The sequence below is a fragment of the Canis lupus genome, chromosome 2 (genome assembly GCF_048164855.1).
Source record: "Canis lupus baileyi chromosome 2, mCanLup2.hap1, whole genome shotgun sequence".
Lineage (NCBI taxonomy): Eukaryota > Metazoa > Chordata > Mammalia > Carnivora > Canidae > Canis > Canis lupus.
Genome location: NC_132839.1, coordinates 52423184 through 52439800, shown reverse-complemented (window position 1 = coordinate 52439800; position 16617 = coordinate 52423184). Strand labels below are relative to the sequence as shown.

Sequence of the window (16617 nt, the reverse complement as noted above, 5' to 3'; positions counted from 1 at the left end):
AAGTTAGTTTGTGTTGAATAAGCAGACTGCACAGGATAAGCTGCCTCCCAAGAGAGGAAATGAGAACAGTCTGAAGCCACTAGGAGGACATAGGGATAAGGGGACAGGACCAGGGGCAGCTGGCCGATCATTTGATGTTGAGGATGTCTCTCCAGGTGACTGGAAAATGGACATAGAAATAAAGCCAGGTCTTATAATGATGTTATTTTTATGAGGCTGTATAGTCCCCAGTCATAGAACTCACATCTACATAACAATTCAACTATCAACAATTCTAAGGTAGCACAGAATTCATTGTACACCTTAGGGCTCTGATGACAATAGGACAATTATTTGTAGGAATATGCCCCTCTATCTAGGAGAAAGCATTTTGTAAAATAATTATGTTTCTTCAAGTACAAGGACAGTCTGTGGACCCGACACTGACCTCTAGGAACCTAGAATAAGCAAGGAAGGGGAGGTAGCATATGTCATGGGCTAATGTCCATACTGACTTTCTGCAAATTAGCTCCTAGAGGATTTGCTATAGGTCTCTCAAAAACAATAATCTTTATAAAATTTATACCTGATCGTGGATGAGCCTGATGCTGAGCTTCAATACCCCCTGGTTGACTAATGTGTTCACATTTAAAGTCCTCAGATTGGCCGCTGGGCCCCAGTGTGATCCAACCCACTAATCCTACACTCTCATCTCTCATCTTGTTGTTTCCTGTCTCCAAACCTTTCCTTGTGCTATTTTCTGTCTGAACTATCTATCCCTCCTCTTTTACTTGGTGATTATGTCTTCCTTTTCTTCTCTGTAAAGTCCCACTAACTCATCCTCGCAAAAGCGCTATTTCCCTTTAAGCCAACATTAAAGCTCATAAATACCTTTATTAATGGCCTATTCTCACCTGCTGCCTGGAGTATAATCTGGGAGCTCCATTGGGGTAAAGACTGGGGCGATTGTTCACCACCACCTGGCCTGATGGATGATAAGCTCTTAATAAATATTTGTTGAATATATGAATGAATGATTGAATGAATGAATGAGTGAGTGAGTGAGTGAGTGAGTGAACACATGGACTCTTTCACTCATATATTACCTGAATATTGCACAGTATCTGGCATTTAGGAAAAATGCAGTTATTCTATGTTTATAAAATAAATATGCCATTTAAAGAGCAATCTTCTCTCTGAGAGTAGAAAGCTTGTACACTCAGTGGAGAGTGGCTGCTTTGGGTAGAAACACTGAGCTAGCACAAGATAACACGGTCAATCAACTTCACCAGAAGACCATTTTGGCATTCCTTAATTGATCATCAGCCTTTAATTTCACAGAAAGAAATTTATTATGGGTAGGGTGGTTATACATCCTGGTAGCCTGAGGCCATATTGGTTACTGCCTGTTGTCTTAGAGTAATTTTTGGTTGATTCCCTTTTATTCCCTAAAGTGCCCTAGTTTGGAAGATAAATTATAGGGCTGCCCTAGCTGTGTGCTAAATAATATGCATACATTATAGGTCTCAGTTATTAATACTTCCACAAAGCCTAAAATATGATATCACCTAAAGAAGCTTGCAATGGCCTAAGAAGAGTTGAGAAATATGCTCACAAATTAAAATGCATTGAATGCATGCCTAGGTGAACTAAAGAGGTTGCACATTAACAGTATCCATGTGTTTGGCAGTTCCAGGAAAGGCTTCCAAGAGAACATGGCATTGGATGAATGCCCTGAAGAATAAAATAAAGAATGGGTCCTGCTTCCAGAAATGGAGGCCTCTTACATTTTCCTGCAAACATCCAGAGCAGATTGCTTGGTTTATATTGGTGTTCTCCTCTGCTCTTTTTCCCCTGATATTGCTGGCAGTGCCGACACCTTCTAAAATATCCTTCCTCTTTTTATGCATTTATCTGAGAGTTACTCATCCTTCATGATCGAGGTTGAGCCCCACAGTTCAGGGCATCTGCCTTCACAGTGATTCCTCCATATCTAAACTCCTAAAGATCTTATACTCTTTGACTCTTCTACTGGTTTGCCATTTACCACATGGAGCCTTCTAGAACTTCTTTCTATTTAAAGCATCTCCCCTTAGTAGAAAGCAAATCTGTTGGTGAGAATGAGACAGGTTTTGTTGAAAGAGCAGACACTGAAACCCAGTGGACTCTAGGACCATGGGATCAGCCAGAGAGGAGACACTGTCTGTGGGGAAACACCTGCCCCCACCTAGAGCAGGATTATGGCTCCTTATTGGTGACTTGGGACATAGGGCTTCCCACAGATATATAGGAATGATGGAAGGAGCATCCGGAAGCTCAAAAGTAGACTTCCCTGATCACTATAGGTGAGCAGAGATTGAGCAAGTGGCTCCAAGTAATGGTGGGTCAAGCTTCTTCCTGCTGGTGACATGAAAAGGTACTGGGTTCTTCTAGGTCTTGCTGATGCCTTAGCTTTGCCCAAGGAAGGGAGGTCTGGTGATGGTAGGCTGTCCACAGAACATGGGGCAGTCATGGAAGAAGCAGCAGGTAGGTTCTTCGGGCTATTGACAGATTCTAGGAGTAGGGCAAGGATGTTTCCATGAGGTCCATGGATTCTTTAGGAAGCAAGAAACATTAATGGACATCACAACAATCTGGGAACATAAGACCACATAAGGCAGAAAGAAACATATCAAGAATAATTTTCCTGTTTTGATAAAAAGAAACAAGTTTTGGAGAAGCTGAGATACTGAATAATCACTCTGAAAGAAATCACCCCCACACTGAACATAAGTTATTGGAAGGAGTTAATAATATAGCATAACTATTCATATTACCACAGTACTTAGGCTGATGCTCTGAACCTGGAAGGTCATAGATGCTTGATAAATACTCTGACTGGATGATTCACTGGGAATGTTCATGGAACATAGGGATTTGAATCACTATTGAAACTCAGATTATTAGCAAATCCTTGGTGCCTTGGGTATTCATTTTGGAAATATCGTTTTAATATCCATCTTGTGGGCATTATCTCATGGTGCTTGCAGGGTTCCATCCTCAGATATTTTGTCTTTAATGTTTTTCACACTCTAGCTGAAATTTGGGGATGGTTGGATGCCATAAGAGGGAAAAAACAATGTAACCAGAAGTCAGGTTCTGGAACCCAAATGGTCAGAACTGGTGAGAACAAAAACTATGAGGCTAGTTGAGCACAGCATGGCTTACATGAACAGAGCACAGAATCCATCAGGTAACCATAGACTCTCTGGTCAGCACCGAAGCAGTCAGTTAAGAAAGTTAGAAGAAAAGCAATTAAGAAAGGACAGTTCTTTGTGAAAAGGCTAAGGCCACTGGTGAGTCAGTAAGGGTCTTTACATTCTTTATTTTGTGCATGAATTGGGGGATAGTGGCAGAAACTTCTGTTTGAGGTTTGGCTCATTCTTGTCCACTTTGACCAGTATCTAAACCTTTTCCTATTTCTATTGCTTTTTTTTTTTTTTTTTTGTTAAGGATCTCTCGCATCACCACATGTTTCCTGCTTTTCTCAGCTCACCTCTTTAGGTGCTTTTCAAGTTCAGAAACAATCTTGGACTCCAGAAAGCGACACAATGGCCTGTCTTTTGTTTCTTTTTGACAATTCGATATATGGAATTCCATACCTGTAACAACTTTTGCCAAAGTTCTACTGACTTTTTCCACTTAAGAAAGAGCTTCCCAATTGATAACTTGGCTCAGAATTCCTGGTGCACCAAGATGCCAACTCTCAGTTCTGAAGGTGCTGGAGCGCCTCGACTAGTCTCCAGGGTCATGTTAGGAAGCACTTATCTAAAGGTTTTGTTTAGGAGAAACATCCTCAGGAAACCATAATCCCAAAGAGCCTTCTGATGTCTTTTTTCAAAAATGAGGAAGAAAAGTACCAAACAATTCTCTTTTTCAGGGCTCCAGGAGACCATCTGAGAAGCACTGCTTGCTCAGGACAAAGATTAACACTGCACAAATAATCAATTACCCTTCTTACCAACCATTGTAAGATTGTAATTTTTCTTTCTTTCTTTCTTTCTTTCTTTCTTTCTTTCTTTCTTTCTTTCTTTCTTTCTTTCTTCTTTCTTTCTTTCTTTCTTTCTTTCTTTCTTTCTTTCTTTCTTTCTTTCTTTCTTTCTTTCTTTCTTTCTTTCTTTCTTTCTTTCTTTCTTTCTTTCTTTCTTTCTTCTTTCTTCTTCTTCTTTCTTTCTTTCTTTCTTTCTTTCTTTCTGTTTGTCTTTCTTTCTTTCTTTCTTTTCTTAATTGAAAAGAATTTATCCTTTACCTGCCCTGGTGCCTTTGCCTGTGTGTTTTTGAACTCCTGCTTCCCAGAATGTTTTTCCTTCCCTGGATGACTTATCAAATGCCTAACTTACCTTTTCAGAAGAACCAGCTTAAAATCACCTCCTCTGGGAAGCCTTCTATGCTTTCCCCAGACAAATATGGGAGCTGCTTGTTTGGGTCTACCAGATTACTTTCTGTTACTCTATTTGATTACTTAATTTAACAATTGAAAAAAAAAATAAAAGAATACTGCAGACCAAGAACTCTTCTAAGAATTGGGAAAAACAATAATAAAATGAGACATAGACATAGAATCTTCCCATCAAGATTCTTACAGTCTGTCTCACAATTGTCACATTGGTGAGATGATGTGCTTGCATATCAGCTTTGTGCATAAGGAAAGCATAGTCTCTGAAACTTGGCTGTCTGGGCTCATATCCTGGCTCTACATCTGGGACTGTGAACACTCTAAACTTTCTGTGCCTCAGTTCCCTTATCTGTAAAATAGAGATATTAATATCACCTCACAGAGGTGTCATGAAGGGTATATGAATTAACACGTACAGAGTGCTAAGAATGGTACTTGAAATTTAACAAGCTCTCTAAATCATAGTTATTATTCCACTAGACTTTCTTCCCTCTGGAGTGGGTCCCCAATTTTATTTTTTGTGTATTTCAAACATTTGATGTAGTATGTAGCACACAATAAGTGCTTAATAAATATTTGTTGAATGAATGAACCATTATACAACAGATTAGTTTTAAAAAGAAAAGACTCTAATTCATACATCTCCTCCAAGGCAGGGAATTCACTATTTGTTCCCTTAAGACATTCAGCTTTGACAGCCATGCATGAAACCATATTAAGCCTGGAGAATTTTCCATCCGCTCTGGTGGTTGCTATTGATTTTACCTACTGAGATATTTGGTTCCTTCATAAAATGAAAAATTATTCACAAACAAAACAGGAAAACAGTCTTTAAATGCTTATATCTGCAATTCACATGTGATTTAACATTTTCCCTTTTGGATAGGACTGAAAAATGTCTCTCTGTTTTGGATGAGAGTAAAAAATGGCTTCAAATCAATTGATTATTTGGTCTATAGTCATTTCAGAAGATGTATGGGAAACAAAGTAATTTTGTAAACTGATCTTGCTTGGAAATAGCAGAAGATCAGATTTCCTTTCTGGCTTAACCAGAAACTGATATTTTATGTACTGGGGTTTTGTTGTGACGGAATCTGCCAGTTAACTGGGTCAAACATTTAGTTTGAATCACCTGTCTGCTCTGCCTTGTGATTACTTAAATAAACTGGCTCACTCTATTGTACTTTTTGGAATGGGAAGAGAATGGTAATATGACAAGAGCAATGCCATGCTTTGCAGGGACCTAGGAACTTTCTTTGCCTTTTTTAGTGGGTCATTTATTCCTATTGGGATCAAAGTCTTTTGATAATCCGCTAGAAGTCGGTCACAGGGAGCCCAACCTGAGACTTAATGTAGACTCATAACTCTCTTCTCTTTATTAATATCCTAATTATGCTTCCAATTATTTAGCACCTTTCATGTGTCAGGTCCTTTACATGCATGATCTCACTTTACTTCCATAATAGTGGCCCATTAATGGTCTTCATGAGTCTCGGTGGCTTATCACACTTCTGCTTTATGTTTTCATTCATGTCACAGCACAGTCACATGCTTCTGGAGTGGTCTTCCACATTGTGATTTAGGGATCCAGGTTTCATCCGTTTGATGATTTTGGCCTTCTCCTGTGCATTGGAATGCTCCACTAGACCCTCTCCATCCTCTGAGAAACTGGAGATTAATGTAATGGGATGAACTATGACCTTCAACAAGGCCTGTTCAAGTCTCCACTCCCTGTACCTATGCATGTGACTCTATTTGGAAATAGGGTTTTTGTAGATATAATGAAGACATAAGTTAAGATTTACTCTGGAGTAAAGCAGATCCTAACCCAATGACTAAACCCAATGACTCATGTCTTTGTGAATAAAGAAACATTTAAAGACCCAGGGAAGAATACCATATGGTGATGGAGACAGAGACTAGAGTGATACATCTGTAAGCCAAGGGTTGCTGGCAACCACCAAATGCTAGGGGAGAAGGCTGGAGCAGATTCTCAAGAATTCCAGATGGAATCAACCCTACTGTCACCTTGATTTCAGACTTCTGGCCTCCAGAACTATGACAGAATAAATTTTAGTTGTTTTAAGCTACTTAGTCTGTGGCAAATTTTATAGTAGCCTTAGGAAACCAATACGAAGTAAGAGAGTATGTGGAAGGCTTCCTCACCAGGGATGCTTTCAGCACTTTAGAAATGTTGCTTTGTTGTCTTCTTGTCATTTCCAGTGAGAAAACTAGTGTCTTCCTTATTTTTGGGTGGGACCAGAGTGGCACTTAGCATAAGTGTTAGTCCAAAAATTCCTATAAAGACATCTTAGTTTAGTTCTAGGACATGGTTAAAGTGGAGACACTTGGATACTTTCAAGTGTTTCTTTTAAACTTTGTTGGGTGGGACCAGAGTGGCACTTAGCATTAGTGCTAGTCCAAATGCTTCCCTTCCTTTCCCTTCCCTTCCCTTCCCTTCCCTTCCCTTCCCTTCCCTTCCCTTCCCTTCCCTTCCCTTCCCTTCCCTTCCCTTTTGTTCATGATGTGTCTTTCTTTGGCTGCTTTTAAGTTTTTCTTTTTATCACTGGTTTTAAGCAATTTGATGATGATGTGCGTTAGAGTAGTTTTCTGATTCTTCTGTTTGAGGTTCATTGAGATTTTTGGATATGTGGGTTTATTGTTTTATTCAAATTTGGCTGCTTATGGTTGTCCCACCATTCACAGAAGCTTTGTTTTACTTTTTTTCTACCGTGTGTTGAGTTTTGAATAGTTGCTATTGCTATGTCTACAATTTCACTAATATTTTTCTCTGAGAGTTCATCTTATCTGCTGTAAATCCTATCTAGGTGTCTTTTTCATCTCAGATACTGTACTTTTCATCTCTAGAAGTTTGATCTTGTTGCATTTTAAAAAATATTTTTCTTGTATCTGATTAATATGTTCCATCTTTCCTGCAGCTTCTTGAATCTATGGAATACAGTAGTTATAACTATTTTAATGTCCTTGTCTACTAACTCAATTATCTGTGAAATTTTTGGGTCAGTTTTTCTCATTTGGAGTTGTATTTTCCTGCTTATTTGCATGCCTGGTGATTCTTGGTTAGATGCTACACATCATTAATGCCATTGCCTTCTTGGTTGTGGGATATTTTTGAATTCCTATAAAGATATTTTAGTTTAGTTCTAGGACATGGCTAAAGTGGAGACACTTGGATACTTTCAAGTGTTTCTTTTAAATTTTGTTGGGTAGGACCAGAGTGGCACTTAGCATAAGGCTAATTTTCCCCAACTCCTGAGGCAAGATATTCTTAGCCCTTTAAATTATGAGGTTTTTCACGTTGACATATGGGAACTGGCACTATTCCTGGTTCTCCATGACCTCCAGGCTCTGTCCCTGGTAATCCTTTCAGGTGATTCTTTCTTTGGGGTCAGACAGTTCCTTTGTTTTGTTTTGTTTTCACATACTTGTTCTGCTCAGTATGCAACTGAGTGTGTGATGGGGACTTCCTGTGGATATCTAGAGCGCTCTCTGTCTCTGTCTCTGTCTCTGTCTCTCTCTCTCTGTAGCTTTCTCTTTTCCTGTATTCTTCCACATACTCTCTAGCATCCTTAGCTTTTTCAGACTCTGTCTCTTCAACTAACAGAGAAATATGAGACTCCTATTGGGTTTCTCTCCCTGTTCTGTGGCTTGGAAACTTTCTCCAGGCCATAAACTGGGACAGTCTTAGGGCTCACCTTTTTGTTTCCTATCCTTAGGAATTGTTAGCTTTCATTGCTTATGTCCATGTCTTGAATAATGTTGGCTTGTATATTTTGTTCAGTTTTCAATTATTTCAGGTAAGAGGTTAATCTGGTCCTATTTCTCAATGTTGACTGAATGTTGTGGTGGATTGAGCAGGGGCCAAAATTCTTTGACACTCTTCTCATTGAGAAGTATAGTTTATGTCTACTCCCCTTACATATAGGCAGGCCATGTGGCTGGTCAAGAGAATATAGCACAAGTAACACTGCAGCTTCTAGTGGAGACTTCAAGAGACTGGCAGCTTCATCTTCTTTTCTCTTAGAATCCTGTCATGGGGGTGCAAGGAAGCCCATCACCCCTTAGAGAAGCTCATGTGAGAGAAACAGAGGCATCAACTCATCAGCCATCAGCCAGGGTGTAATCTTGGAAATTTATCTGGCTGCTGTCAAGCTGTCCCACTGGATGCCACATGGAAAAGAGGCAATTTATCCCCCAGCTCTGCCCAAATTGCAGGTTCATGAACATAGTAAATGATTATTAATTGTTTTAAGTTACAAATTTTGGGGGATATTTTTTCACATAGCAATAGATACCTAGAATGCCACTCTTAACAGGCAGGAATCCACCATTTGGCTCTCTAATTAAAAGGGGGCTGGAAGAGTAGTTCTTCTGAAAGAAGAAACCATAACTTTGCTTAGCATATATTATTATCTCCCCATACTTATGATGTAGGTTTATGCACCTCCTCGGCATTTTGGAAAACACAAACTTGAGGAGGTTAAACAAGGTGCCCAAAGTCACAGCAAGTAGGCAGAAGTGTCAAGGTTTTTAATCTGGATGTTTGGCCCCTTTCCTCCTTTCCCTTCCATGTAGCCTTCATCCATCTGAGTAGCTAGAGCCCTACTTGATTCCTACTCTTCCCTGCTCATTCATAAATCACTCTTCTTTGTCTGAGTCTCCCTCCTCTCCCAGATGACATTTGACCAATCAATGGAGCAATCTACATAGTTGGAGCTGATAGAAGAAGACCCAGAAGTTAAGTGAAATGGACTCCAAAATAGGGGTACATGTGATATTGAGAGTCACAGGGGAAAACAATCCCAGAATCTGGTGAGAAGGGCCTGAATGTGTCACTAAAATATTAGGAAATTTAAGGTGCAGAGGGGTAAAGAATAAGTTTCAGGTGGTCCTAGGAAAATACCTAGAACCAGCATTGTGACTAGCTCAGGGCCAGCTAGTTTTGAAAGTCCCCAGCTGGGGCTAACATTTGCTGTGCAGTGAGGAGGCTCATTTGGGCTGGTAGAGATTTAAAAAGGAAGCCCCTATGCTACAGTTTGTTGCCTTTGACTCTGAGATGATTAATTTGTTGGCTTGGCTGGGCTATAGTATCCAGTTATTCAATCAAACCATAATCTAGATGTTGCTATGAAGGCATTTTGTAGATGTGGTTAACATCTACACTTAACTGACTTCATACAAAAGAGATTATTCTTGATAACATACATGGACCTCCTCCAATCGGTTAAAAGGCCTTATGAGCAAAATTGAGGAATGAGGAATGAGAAATTTTGCCTTTAGACTACAGCATCATTTCATGTCTGTTCAGGACATGTGGCTCAGAGTTCCTAGCCTTTCAGTCTGCCCCATAGATTTCAGACTTGCCGGTCTCACAATTGTGTAAGCCTATTCCTTGAAATAAATTCTTATACATACATGTGTGTACATGTGCACATGCACACACAAGCACATGTATGGGTGTGTGCACACATATACCCTACTGGTTCTGTTTCTGTGAAGAACCCTGACTGGTTCAGACTCCATGAGGGACACATGAATACAGAAAAATGACCATTCCAACAATGTACTGGAGTTCTTTGCTAAAACCTCTGAAAATATAGGCGTTAGCATTATGACTCAGTTGCAGATATCGAGAGGACCAAGTGCTATCACCAACTTGACCTGATCTTGGTGGCATCAATTATACCCTTGAAAGAGAAGAGAAAGTTCCCCATACTCTCATCTCCATTGCTCAGCAAATCAATGCATGCTCATCTTGGAAAACTGCCTTTCCTTTATTGCCCTAGAAGTCCAGGAGCTTCTCAGGTGGCAGAGTGGCCTCTCATAGCAAACATTTACCCTTAAACTTGGGTTCAAGTACCGTGGGGAGCAGAGCTGTTTTAAGGAATTTCTCTGACAGGCAGTTATCACATTGCACACCAGGGTTAGCTAATGCTTACTGAAAGGCAGTGATTTAAACTCTATGCACACATCAGTGGCCTCTGAATCAACTGCAATGTCTGTGTTCAAAGGAGAAAGAGGGAAAGAAAGAAAGAAAGGAAAAAAGAAAGAGAGAAAGAGAGAGAGAGATCTAATAGCCAGTGTCATTATGAGCTGCTCGATGAAGACATCTGCTCCATGCCCAGTGGCCATCAGATCTGCGACAAGACACATGACTGTGTGAAGGAGTTGGGGAATGAGATGCAGAAATATTATGCCATTCAATAAATCAGTGGTGCATCCTCACTCTGAATGCAGCAGCCAAGGCCAGCTGTCTTATCTCAATGAGGACATAAATGAAAGGTTGAAAGGCCAGCAAAGGGCAGTGTGGCTGATTAGAGGCATCAGGAGTGAGAGGCAGTGCAGAGAAGGGAAACTTGGATGATCAGAGCTCTATATTACAGAGATGCATGGAGCCCTGAGAGCACAGGCAGAGGTATGTGAAGAAATGAAGGGCTCCCCAAAGGCCAAGTGGGTGTTCCTATTTATCCAGCCTCATCGAACTAAATGGCAACAGATTTGAGATGGATGACAGGACATTTGTCTTGGTGTGCAGGCACCTGGTCTTCAGCACCTGGCACATGCAGAAGGGCATAGGATGTTTAGGGCAAGTTCTTTTTTTTTTTTTTTTTTTTAAGATTATTTATTTATTTATTTATTTATTTATTTATTTATTTATTTATTTATGATAGTCACAGAGAGAGAGAGAGAGAGACAAAGACACAGGCAGAGGGAGAAGCAGGCTCCATGCACCGGGAGCCCGATGTGGGATTCGATCCCGGGTCTCCAGGATTGCACCCTGGGCCAAAGGCAGGCCCCAAACCTCTGCGCCACCCAGGGATCCCTTAGGGCAAGTTCTTGTCAGGAAGAAGCATTGTCCCCATCCTCACTTAGGTGAGTATCTTTGGCCTAGCTGCTGCTCCCATCTGAGCCACAAGTTCTGCATCTGTGGCGTGGAGAGGTTCTTCCAGCCCTGAAGGTCCTTGATTATCTGCATCTACCTGGTGTGAACTCAAGGAGGCCCTGTGAAGATGCTGTGGGCAGCTCCCTTCCCTCCTCCACTGTTTCTACCAGGAAAGGATGGGAATAGGCAGGTTGAGAACAGAGGGACTGAAGGGCAGAGTCTTTAGGGCAGGTGGGGTAGTGGAGGAAGTCTTCATAACATTTGATTGCAAAAGTCTGAAATGCTAACAGGATGCAATGTGTTTCAAGATATAAATTAAAAGCTCTTTGAGATAAATTAAAGCCTCTTTTTGGATCCCAGGGTAATCCCAGTCATACTTATGGGCTTTTTGTCTAAAGTAAATTACCTAATGACTTCTCTGAAGCTCACTTTCTTTGTCCTTAAAATGGGGAAAATATGATCACCTCTTTTTTAGATAACACCTGTAAAGCATTTAGCCACCCAGACAGTGTTTGGCAAATAAAAGCCATTACCAAAGCTATTACTAAAAATATGGGCATTAACCCACTAGTGGCTTGACAAATCAAATGGGTAATTAGTGGCAGATTTGGGACGCAACCACCCATTCTTCATCATTGGAAGTATATGTTTCCCCCCACCAGACTGCACTGCTTTTAGCTGAGGGCAAGAGCTGCTCACGGTCCAAGCCACTTTGATTAATGCCACATGTTTGAGGCAGGTAAGAAGCACTATGAGATGTCTGGGCAGGGGAAAGCTAACTAGAATGGGCCAGGTGGTCCTGGAAAAGCTTCCTGGAAAGAGGGGGGAGGGCACATGAATGGGATCTGAGCGAAGTAGAAGACAAAAGTGGAAGTCAAGGGGTAGTCATAGTAGGAGAAACTGTGTGAGCACTTCAGAGGGCACCTGGAGCCTGGGAAGCATACCTGCCTTGTTGGAGTAGAGGGTTCCAATAGGGTGATGGTGGTGGGGATGGAAGATGGCAGGTAACAAAGCGCTTTGAAGGGCTGGCTTATTTTGAACTTTTTCCAAAAGAATTTGAGGAGCCTCAAAGAGTTGTGAATTAGAATGGGCATTTTTGAGTTTCAAAACTCAAAAAGTGTGTATGGGAAGATTCATCCAGCAGTTGCATTCAGGGTGAAGGAAGGAGATGGGATCCAGGGTGGGCGACTGTCCCAGCAAGGAGTTCTGAGTGGCAGGATAAGCATAGTGGCAGCAAGGACCAAGGCGGGTGTGGCGGGTGTGGCATGAAAGAAGGAGTAGCGTTAAGTACCACCAGTGCCTTCTGAGGGCTTGCTGTGGCTTGGTGGGTCTTCATGATAGCACTAAGAGACCAGCTCTCGGATGGTCTGCTTGCTTTGAGGCAGACAGACCCACTCCAGCACTTACTGAGCAAACAACTAGGTCAGTGACCACTCCAAATCTCAGTTTGCTCATTTTAAAAATGGGTTAATGCTGTCCATCTTACAGAGTTGTTTGGAGGGAGAAGGATAATTTTTAAAACGCATCTCACAGTGAAAGCCTGTCTTGTGGCAAGCGTGTGCAAATGGATGCTATTGTTCTCATGTTTATTTTTAAAGGACAGCTCAAAAGAATGTTAAGGCCTGGATATGAATAGATTGCATAAATATTGAAGGGGTCAAAGATGACTCCAGAGTTCCAAGTATCAGAGCCTGAGAAAATCCTGCTACGACTCACAGATAAGTAGGAGCTTTGGTTTTAGGAGAAATGTGAGAAGGTTGGTTTGATTTCAAGGTGGTGGCCGGGTACCCAAGCAGAAAAGTTTGACAGGCCATTGTAAGCATAAAGTCAGAGACCGGGCAAGATACCAGCATTTTATAAGAAAATTGAATAATTTATCAAGTGTCTAAATATCTTGCCCACATAATGACAAACATCCAGATTTTTGGAACCCTTTTGACCCAGATTTAAATTTCAACTTTCTATTTCAATACTTGGTTGTATTGCCTTGTAGACAAAGACCTCTTGTTTTTTTCTGGATTGTGAATCCATTTTTTTTGCCAAGATCCACAGGCCCCAAATCACCATTTCTTTGCCCCTTGGCAGGAAACCACAAAAGAGTTAAACGAGAAGTTTACTTCTATTTTAGCTCTAGGCTCTTGGTTTCTTTATTATTCACACCTCAACAAATCTTATTTCATTACATTTTTGAAATTGCAATATAATTTTGGTGATTAACTTTAAATTGGGGATAATACACTGACAGGCATTAACATAATGTCAAAACATTTTCTTACAATTATTTCTTAACCTCCGACAAATCACCCTTTCCCTGTGGACCTTTATTAATATAATATGGACAACACACCAGAACTCAAAGCTGTGGAAAGGAAAAGTGATTACCAGGAGCACTTATCAGAAATGATCAAGGCTAGTAAAAGACAGTGAAGCAGAGCTTTGTGTTCTCACATTTCCCTGTCCAGGAGCAGACGTGAGGAGATGAGTTCTGGAAGCCGCTTCTGGGATGTTTGGGTTAGAACGTGGCTGGTAGGAGTTTTGTTCCCATTGTCACATCTGTTCCCATTACCCAAATGGAGCATGCATTCTGGTGAAAAACGAAAACAGCTTGGCAGGCCAAAAATAGTAGCTGAGCCCCACATGGAGAGACTTAAGGAACCAGACAGTGCCTGCTAGAAGCAGAAGTGGAAATAATAGGATGTAAAGCAAGGGAATCTTAAGAGTTTTCAAAACATTTTCACTTACATTATCTACTTTGGGAATCCCAGCCATTTGGTGAAAGCCAGCAAGGTCAATATGGATCGTCCTCATTTAACGCAAACTCAGACGTTGTAAGCACCTCGCCTCCTGTCGCATGGGGAGGAGGAAGCAGTAGAGCTTATTGGTTGCGCTTTGGAGTCAGGGAGGAATGGGCTCAAATACAGCCTGCTTTCACCACTTACAAGGTCCTCAGGCCAGGAAAGCAACGTAATCACCCAGGGCTTCAGTTTCCTCATTAGTAAGTGGAAGATGATAGCAGTGCCTTCCTCCTACAGTGAAATTTACACAGAATGTTCCCAATAATTGGTAGCTATTAGTATTATTATGAAGAGGTGAATAGTAGAATATGATAAACCTGGTGCTAGGACATGAGCATGCTGTCCTGCTTTTCCCACTGTACTTACTTGATAGGAGGACAGACAAAGCAAAGAGGAAAAGAAAGTGGAGTAGATGTAGATACTAGAGCGGTTCGGCCCCATCCCTGATCCTTCACACTTACACCCCCCAGGCTGAGATGCTGGGGGCTCTGTATGGTCTTCAGTGGTTCTCTGTACAAACTTGATCCCCTTGCTAAGCCCCACTGAGCTCGAATAAAACATTGTGTCCCTACGGCTTGCTGTCATCCAAGGGGAGATTATTTAAATTAAAATGTTACTGCTGGAAAATTCTAGTTTTCAAGGAAATGAGCCTCTCAGAATATAAAAGAGGAGCTTAAAAAAAAAAAAAAAACAGAAATACAATGTTGGCTGCATTTCCTAGGTCCCATGGCAGCTGGCATTTAACTGGCTTCAGACAATGGGAGGCTTGGGGGAAGTGGGGTTTGGGAAGAAGGAAGAAGCCAAGGTATTTCTCCTCCTCTCTCTCTGTTTGCCTTTGATGGCATTTCTGGCAGTGGCTTCAGTGCCCAATGAACAGGCCTATTGTGGTTCTAACTTCTATCTGGTGATCTTAGCCTCTGGGCTCTGTGACATAACCTCTGTCCCTGCAGCCTTAGGTGGTCACAGTTCCCACTTGTCTAAACTCTGTGCTGCCTCCAGTCTCTGGTGGGCTTCTGAGATTTCTCATTGTCAGTGTGTGTAATCAGTTCTGGTTTGTCTTTTTCTGGTGGGCCCAGAATGGTCCCGCCTCTGAGTGCCTCACACTTTGCCTGTTTCCTACACACACCATTCATGATTGTAGGATGGGATGGACCTGCTGCTCAGACTCCACCAGAGGAGAGCCTATGGAAATTCAGAAAGAGTTGAAATAAAAGTGAAGAAATTAAAGTGCTAGGTGGGGGTGCTGGCAAATGAGAAAGAAAGTGGAGAAAGAGACCAAAGCTAGGAAATGGGAAATAATGTCACTAGTGGTGCCTTTAATGCATTTTATGACAGATCTTAGTAATTACACTTCCCAATGTTATAAAAGCTTGTCTAAAGGATCAGCACAGGAATTAAAGAGTACTTGAAATGATTTACTTATTTCTGAAGCATGGGAATCTCATTTTATAAAAATATTTCTGTTTGGGATGGTTTGCTGCTTTATAAAAGCCATCAAGAACAAAACAGAGGTCAGGGACAGGTATAGTAATATTTGGGGGGATTTCGTTATTTTCCTTCTGACCTTGTGTGGCCTTCTGTCACCAAGATCTCCTATCTTAGAATCCCCGTTTGCAGGTTCTAGGGCCATGCTTCAGAGTATGAGCATCTATTTAGATGCACCAGATCTTCTAGAACTCTATCCAGCAAACTAACCAGGGTGAAGGAAAATCCTGATGGGAAAGCAGTAGGAATCTGTGGGCTGGGGATAGGCTGAGGGGGATGCAAGGAAGGTGTTAATGTATAAGCCCTACTCTTTATTTATCTGTGATGCTCAGCATGTTACCTAAATTCTTGAGTTATCCTCCGTTTCTTATCTGCAAATGGGAATACTGATGTTTGATCTATAGTAATTGTGAAAACTAAATAAGTTAATATTTATAACATGCCACCTACACAGAGTGGAGAGGGAATACATGGTAGTTGCTCTCATTAACACTATACTCCTCCCCATCAACCTGCTCCGTATTCAGAGTAGACACAGACCTTACTTAGCACCCCTTCCTGGTAGCCTAATTATATGGAATTGGTATTTTGAAGGACAGGATTTCCCAAACTATGTCTCACGGACCACTGGCCTCCCTGATATCATAATTGGTCTTCTCGAAATACAGAGGTGATAAGATATTCAGCTTCCTTCTATTTTCTTGATCATAACTCTTTTGTTAAGCACAATATCCAAATTACCCAGGATATAGTTTACTAGACAGTGAAACAGTGGTCATCACCCTGTACTTTGGGAAAGACAGACTTCTGCTATATTCCTAGTCGCATTATTTATGGTTGTATGACCTAAGGCCGGTTTGTTATTGTTTTTGAGCTTAATTTCCCACGATATAAATGGTAGTCATCATAGAATTTGCTTTGTTGTTGTTGTGACTTTTTTTTTTAAGATTTTATTTTATTATTTATTCATGAGACACACACAGAGAGAGAGAGAGAGAGAGAGAGAGAGAGAGAGGCAG

General features: G+C 41.1%; 1 long non-coding RNA gene across 1 annotated transcript in view; it reads right to left on the bottom strand.

Moving 5' to 3' along the window:
- Positions 1–14207, bottom strand: part of LOC140610255 (uncharacterized) — a 58521-nt gene extending 44314 nt beyond the window's left edge. Inside the window, exon 1 of the long non-coding RNA XR_012011985.1 lies at positions 14061–14207. This is a non-coding gene — a long non-coding RNA (uncharacterized lncRNA). The remainder of the gene's footprint in view (positions 1–14060) is intronic.
- Between the last annotated feature and the right edge of the window lie 2410 nt (positions 14208–16617).